The sequence below is a fragment of the Filicampus tigris genome, chromosome 2, assembly GCF_054856515.1.
Source record: "Filicampus tigris isolate MCC_2025a chromosome 2, RoL_Ftig_1.0, whole genome shotgun sequence".
Taxonomy (NCBI): domain Eukaryota; kingdom Metazoa; phylum Chordata; class Actinopteri; order Syngnathiformes; family Syngnathidae; genus Filicampus; species Filicampus tigris.
The window spans coordinates 18822818-18830876 of NC_141218.1; the positions used below are offsets into that span (position 1 = coordinate 18822818).

Here is an 8059-nt window from a genome sequence, read left to right on the forward strand (position 1 = left end):
GCACGTGGAGCGCGGCACAATATATCGCAAAAGGTTCCCATGGCGTGAGCTAATACGCTGGCAAATGGTGAACGAGAGGAGTCGTAATTGCGTTAAGACGCCACGCCATCATTTCTTTAAACGGTCCAGATAGATGACCTCGCACTCCCACCCCGCTTGCTTAGCAGATTTATGCACAGGTGCAAACACACATGCACTCCGTTAGCAGCACACACTCAATTCAGCACTGTGCGTTACATTTTTTTTAAATGGAGCATGAGAGATTGGATGTGAACTGAACTAAACTGAAATGCCATTAATCAGCCTCAGCCTCTCAAGAAACACACATTTATTAAAAAAAGAAAATAGCACTGAATTGTAAAATATAAAAGCAAAATCATAAAACATAAGAGAATGCAAAGACAAACTGGTTTCATAAGGTGTAAGGCGAAAGTCTCACATGCGCATGCACTTTAGAATTTGTGTGATGTCTGCCTTTATGGGTGTGGCCTAGTGAGAGAATTTAAGCACTTTGTAAATCCTCTCCTTTAGAAGTGCAAGATACAGTAGATTATAAATTTACTTACTTACATATTCACAAACAAAATTCATCCTTTTTTTTTAGTTTTTCCTTGCACTCCTGTGGGATAAGATCAGGAGATGCCGTTAATATTTGTCAACTGTGGGCATGTGAAGTCCTTTGAAACTTTATAAATATAAATAATATAAATACATTTGAGCGGCACGGTGGTCGACTGGTTAGCACGTCCGCCTCACAGTTCAGAGGTCGTGGGTTCGATCCCGGCTCCGGCCACCCTGTGTGGAGTTTGCATGTTCTCCCCGTGCCTGCGTGGGTTTTCTCCGGGCACTCCGGTTTCCTCCCACATTCCAAAAACATGCATGGTAAGTTGATTGGACTGTCTAAATTGACCCTAGGTGTGATTGTGAGTGCGAATGTCTGTCTCTGTGTGCCCTGCGATTGGCTGGCAACCAGTTCAGGGTGTCCCCCGCCTACTGCCCAAAGACAGCTGGGATAGGCTCCAGCACGCCCCGCGACCCTTGTGAGGAGAAGCGGTACAGATAATGGATGGATGGATAAATACATTTGACTTGACTTGAATAGATCTGACACTTCTTTCGGTAGGCTATACCTACACAGTCTAATGACATTCAACAGACGAGCTACAGTATGTCAAAAAAATCTCCTTTCACAAATATAATCTCAGTTTTGAAAAGATAGATTTGAATAGATAAGACCACTATAATATTAAGTTGTTCTGATGTCAACACTGTTTTCCCCATGCAAAGGGAATTGAACAAAATGTTTACATTATTCACTAAATTTTAACATTAACTGTCACACGATTCACGACACAAGTCTAAAGATAAGTTAACCACTGCATTAAAAAATAAATAAATAAATAAATAAAATGAAAATAAAAAACACAATAAAAAGGAAAGCTATTCATTGTGACAGAAAAACAGGAAATTGTTTACAGATAGCATCAATTTGCTAATATTAATTTGTGCACATTATTGCTTTCTTCACAAATTTACAGATATCATCAAAGTGGTAATATTAACTAGTGCACACACTAGGGGTGTAACGGTACACATGGGTGTATTAATACGTTTCGGTATGGCATGTTCGGTTCGGTCCACTTGCGTCGATTGGGTCCACTTATTAGCGCGGGTTTACGCATGGGCGCTATTGACTGTTGCACGCGGTAGAGGAGGGCGGCGGCACTAGAGGAGCCAGGACGCCAGAAGCCGTCATAAATCATAAATGCATGGATAAATGGCATTATAATGGCATACGCAAACAAGCCAGAGCTCAAAGGTGCCTCGTACACTGCGCTTTCCTGTTAAAATCGCCGATGGGGAAAGACACGTGTATAAGTCCGAAACTTGTGTGCCGACATTGCTACATGAGATTGGCGGCTATGTTGCAGGTAACACGTCTAACATAATAACAAATATCCGACTTTGAATGTTTCTTAGATGAGGAAGCAAGCAGTATTTTTAGCCAAAAACAAAGTACAGCAGCTCTGTTCCTCGTTCTCCCCTGCTTCTCTCGCTAGCCGTACGATGCATTCATGAACCTCGGAAACATCACAACTCAGCAAAACACAAATCCGACCACAACACAGACAACCAAATTCGTTACAATATGCTGTTGAACATTCAAAGATTTCATTGCCTAAAACGTGCAAATAATTTCATAAAGACTTTAAAGTTATTGTATTTCATTATAAAAAGAGTTTTAATACGGTTAGCAATAATTGTAACTGTTATTGTACCGGTATGTATTTTTTTTCATCACAAAATGTGTATATGTACTATAATGACAACTTGTCTTTAACTTGAATACTTAGATGTGTTGCTGCTGAGTGTTTAAAGATTTCAGTGTCTTAATAATTTACAAAATTAAGAGATCTTTATTGTTAGTGTATTTTTCATTCCGGTGTAATTTCTTAGTATGTCACCCGAATGGTTCGCTTTTATTTCTTTTCTAAAAAAAAAAAATGTTTACCAATGTACAAAATAAGCATATTTAAAAAAAACAACTGTTTTTTTGGACCAAAAATATAAAAATAATGTGATTTAGCGTACCGTTACACCCGTAGCACACACCAATTCCAATGAAGTTTGAACATTTTGTAAAACAGTAATAAAAACAGAATACAATGACTTTCCTTTTCAACTACGAATAAAATATTCAAAATAATGAACTTTTTTTTTTTTTTTTAAATATTTTCTCATTTCAAATTTGATTCCTGAATCATGTTTCACAACACTCAAATAGGGGAAAATTTGGTTATCTCTGATTCGTCATTTTCACTTTAATGCAGTAGCCTATTTTTAGAATGATAGACGGATGGACGGACAGACAGACAGACAGACAGACGGATACTATCTATCAATTAGATAGATAGATAGATAGATAGATAGATAGATAGATAGATAGATAGATAGATAGATAGATAGATAGATAGATAGATAGATAGATAGATAGATAGATAGATAGACGGATGGACGGATGGACGGACGGACAGATAGATGCATAGATAGATAGATAGATAGATAGATAGATAGATAGATAGATAGATAGATAGATAGATATTTGTGCCATCACTGTTAGCCATCTGTGTGGGCATTACAAAAATACAGAGAAAGATGCTCACTGAGCAGATGTCTTACACGATTTGCTGACATAATGCAAATGTTCTGGTTCATCTGTCACGGATGACAATAATCAGTAACAGCATCTAAAAAAAAAAACAATTTAACGTATTAAAGTTGTGTTCGTGTATGTTAATCCAGTTGCTCTTATACTCTTATACCTGAACCTCATGTGGCCCATTGTGTGTGTGTTTGTGCGTGCGTTCGTTCATTCGTGCGTGTATAATCATATGCATTTAAATAATGGAATGAGTGTGCATAGCAGCTCACTATTCACAAGGAGATTATGACTCGTCAAAGTCATTCCATAAATACACCCCCTCTCTGTTTGTTTATTCAGTCATTACAATGGCTTCTGCTTATATTGTACAGCTTTTGTTAAGTTTCAGATGTTTTGTTTTTCTACTTCAACCTTTCTAATTCACGTTCTCTGTCAATGCAAGAATACTACTGAATTTGAACACTAAATAATATTATAATACTACTACTGACTCCTGACTACTAAAACTGGTGATAATACAAATATCAATTTATTAATATTAATAATAATTATATTATTATTATTATTATTTATTCTCACGTGAAAGTTTCCGGAAGTCCATCTTTAAATCATGAAAATACCCAGGTATCCAAAAATCTAACTCCAAGTTGATGAAAACTCAACCCCAATGAAGCAACTCTAGCACTTCCGAAAATCCTAAAATTCACTGTGAGCGACTGTCCCCCGGCAAGCCGAGAGCATGCTGACGGTCCTCAAAGCAGACGTTTCTTTAAGGAAATGACGGCTGATTGAAAACATCTTGTAATGTTATGGATGGACTGTCATCGTTTGAGTGCACAACAGGGGGGGAACATGGGCGACTGACACATTCAATTAATCTCACGCCGGCTTGTCGAGCGCCGGCCCAAGATGGCCGCTTTGTACGTGCGCGCTCATTACGACACACCGCTTGATGTATGAAACGCGGGAGATGTTTGCTCTTTTGTTTCAGCCTCGCACTCGTTTAGTCATTCATCATTTTAATGGTTTCACTCCTCTTTGTTGTACAGTCGCTTTTATTTTCTGAAAAATTTTGGCTCCAAAGTCCAATAATACACAGAGCTCAAATCAGTGAGCATCAAAAGGATTAGCATAAAAAGCATCTTTTGTTTTTTCTTTGTTTTCATTGGACAATTAATTTTACTTTGAGTTTTATTAAACAGTGGTTAACTTCTCTTTATATACCTAACAATGTTAACATTTTAATTAAAATGCAAGTGCAGATTTTAATATGTCAATAACAGATCGGGCATTCCGCCTATGTGATGGACCGGTCCGTCTACCTATGACGGAGGCCCATTTATAGGCAATAAACAATAGACGGGAAACTTAAAAAATTGTCAGACTGTGCATAGGTGTAAGCCCATTTTTTCCGTCTATGTAAAAGTATCGTCTATTTTCGCGGTGAGGCTTCAATGGTTTCAATGGCCGAGGTGCTAAAAGGTACGAAAAGCAAAAAGGTCCTCAAAGGAGATGCATTTACTCCAGCTGCGGTGAAGTTTTCATGCCACAGTGAGCCTTTGTTGAACTATTTGTTCCAGCTGGACAAAAAGGCGGATAAACGGATGGCGGAAGGGTACCCCAGCTGCAGGAAAAAGCTGATAAATGGACCGCAAATGTTTAGTAAAATGCCCAGCTCTGGTCAATAGTTTGATCCTGTAGTTGAACTGTACTTTTTAAAACTTTACATTATTTTAATGATGTTTTTACCCAATTTTAAATAAGAAATAATTTTACAACAGCGCTTAGGTGCATATTTGACCTTTTTTATTGAATATGACACATATAACAGGAATTATAATAATAACAGTATATAATATTAAAAATAAACGTTTGTAAAGCATGTTAATAAATATATGTAATACAAAAATAACATAGGCTTATTCACGCAAAAAAAGATTCATCTCCTGTGCAGCCCTCTCGTCGGTCTACTATTGGTGAGTGATGTCACTGAGAGGTCATCAGCATGTGACAGTTTAGAGACATGAGTGCCCTGATCCTGCTCTATGGCCAGCACACGTGACCCGAAAGCTGACTTTGCAGCCCGGAAATGCAGATGTGTGTCTCTGTAGGGCCTCTAACAACTGGGGCTTGCATTTTAAAATTTTGATTTAAAGTTCCTTATTCATGTTCATTTCCAGATGTTTATTTGTTAACTCATTCACTTCCATAGACAAATTAACTTTTCACAGTCCAGCCATTCAATTCCAGGAACTTCTTAATATTTTTTTCAAATTTTTTCAAACGTTAGGGTAAAAGAGGGTCTGAAAATGTCTGGCAGTGAATGAGTTTATAGCAGTGGCATTTTTTTATTTATTATTTATTTATTATTATTATTCAGTTGTATTTGTTTGAGTATTTGGTGCCATTGTTAGTGTTTTATAAATACTTCATTATTATGATTTATCTCTTATTTTTGTGAAAGTTTTTGAAACATTGACAAAATATTTGGTAAAATAAAGTAAAACTGACTAATACCGGTACTCAGATATTGTTCATTTCTGTGAGGGGTGGTTAGGGGGCACCACGATGCTTTGTGCACCAAAATATCTAGCGTCAGCCCCTTTTGTGTTAGTTTGCTTGTTTTTTTTTACACTGGTGAAAAAGGACTGAGCTAAAACCAAGTATAGTGCCTTTTGTAAATCACCATGTATACGCGTTCTTTTGCTTTTACTCCCTCACGGGACCCTGGATCCTCAAATTCAAGTATATTTAATTTCAAAATCAAAATCCTCTTTTTGAGGAAATAAAGAGATTATACAAATACTGTACAAGAATGTGATGTTATTATTATATTATTATATTATATTATAGACATATATTTACTGTTGCTGCACATTTGACCAATTTTATTTGAGTTTTTTTTAGCTCATATCTTGAGGTTAAAAAAAGTCATACGGTTTAGAACTAATCCCATACAGAGAGGAGAAAATTAAAAATGCTCCCCAAAGAAAAGCTTAAAGGTCTCAATAGGTTGAGCGATTAATGTTTTATTCTTTTATTCCTGTGTTTGTGTCTGATTGTGAAGTACTTACGCAGTCTTGCAGGTTCAGTATAACTGTGCTGGAGTCACTTGCTGACAGCTTTGTTCTGCCATTCCTTCCAGATGCCGGCAGAAAGCTAAGCTGCAGCGTGCAAATGAAACACAGGTGTGACATGCTCATCGCTGTCATTTAACAAGGCAGGTTTTGTGTCTCACAGAAACATATTTCAGTCTCTATTTCAAGGGGTCATACCATGCATTTTTTGTAGATTCAAAACTGCACATCTGCCTCACAGCTGAGGTTCGAAGTTGGAACCTCAGCTGGGACCCTCCCGCGTGTCAGCCAAGACAGGCACCAGCTCATCAACGACGCTAATGACGACAAACCGACAAACAGAAAATGGAGGGAAGGATGAGCTCTGACGCATGACGAGGAATGGTCAAACTGAGATGAATCATCGCAGCTGTTCGCCCATGCAAAACCGTTCAGATGACACGTTGGAAGTGTGTGCAAAGCATCCAGATGGAAAATGAGTGCAGTTGTTATTATTTGCTATGAGTGTAGATTGTGATCGAGAGTGTGCTGTTGCTGTTCAATCTACTGTGAATCTCTTGATGATTCCAAGCATTTAGCCCAGGGCTCGGCAACCTTTGACACTCAAAGAGCCATTTCGACCACGGAAAAGAAGGCCCTGGGAGCCGCAAACATTTATTGACATTAACCTCCCAAAAATACGTCAGCTTGTTTGAGGTCCCAGGCACCGCTTCGTTCAAGTTGTATAATACATTGCACACTCACGTCCACATGTAGATAGATATAAAAAAAACCTAAAATCAATACTACTACTAATGAAAATGAAACTTTTTTTGCATTTTTGAAAACTAATAACGAACAAAACCTTACAAACCAGCTCTAAAAATGAATTTAAACTAACAAAAAACAAAAGTCAAAAGAAAATAACAACTAACTAAAATGAAAAAGCCAAAGATTGTTCCAAGCTTTGCATGTGGTTTCATTTGTTAGATTTTTTGGTGTTCTGCCAGTTAAATTTCCCTCAGTTTCTTTGCCTAAAACCTCTCCCCGATTTTGTTCAGGCTTTTAGTGTTTAACTAATATCTGACCAAGAATTGTATTAGTTGTGAATAATATCGGACTTAAGAAGGTCATAAAAGTGGGGTTGGCTCTCATTACCTCCTATGAGATAAAGTAAACATTGGAGTTCTTGGGTGGATGTTGTCAGTTGTTTTTGGGCCTCTCGACTAGAAAGCAGCAATGTTTTCTAAAGCGTTCAATGCTCCAGGAGGTAAAACAAGGACTGGCTGATGTTTTGATCTTGATTTAAAAGAGATTAGACTTTTTTTCTCCTCCCTCAGAGGGCTGTGTCTGATTTACTACGACCTCTTTACCTCTGTGTTTACAGCATTGATAATTAAATCTACTGAATGTGTGCGGGAATACATTTTGCATGTTTCATAAATAAAATGCCCGCAACTTCCTCCTTCCATGTTCCCAAATCCCTTTTTGACATTAAATTCACCGCTAATTCTCTTCCTGGGGGCTCAAACCAATTTCTCCTGATGTTAATCCCACATGATCGTCATGCATGTACACTAATCCCAAAATGAAAAAAAATATCTCATGGGAGTTGCGATAGGGGATCTTCATCCTTTGGAGCAGGGACGGGGAACCTACGGCCCTTGGGCCATATACGGCCCACCCTACACATTTTCTCTAATTCTGCTTTCAGTCTTAGGTACAGTATTTCTCTTGTTTTTCATGTTCCTTTTTTGATGTTTGCTCTCAATCATCTTCGCTGGTGCCCCTTTATCTTGATTCCGGAACCTCCAGTCCATATTTGATTCAGATGCTCTGG

The 8059-nt window shown here is 37.8% G+C and overlaps 1 long non-coding RNA gene across 1 annotated transcript; it reads left to right on the plus strand.

Annotated features, from left to right (window-relative positions):
- The first annotated feature begins 1716 nt into the window (after positions 1-1716).
- LOC147151687 (uncharacterized) lies at positions 1717-6552 on the plus strand. Its single transcript, XR_015089815.1, has 3 exons — positions 1717-1819; positions 6309-6383; positions 6455-6552. It is a non-coding gene; the product is annotated as an uncharacterized LOC147151687 (long non-coding RNA).
- Positions 6553-8059: the final 1507 nt, after the last annotated feature.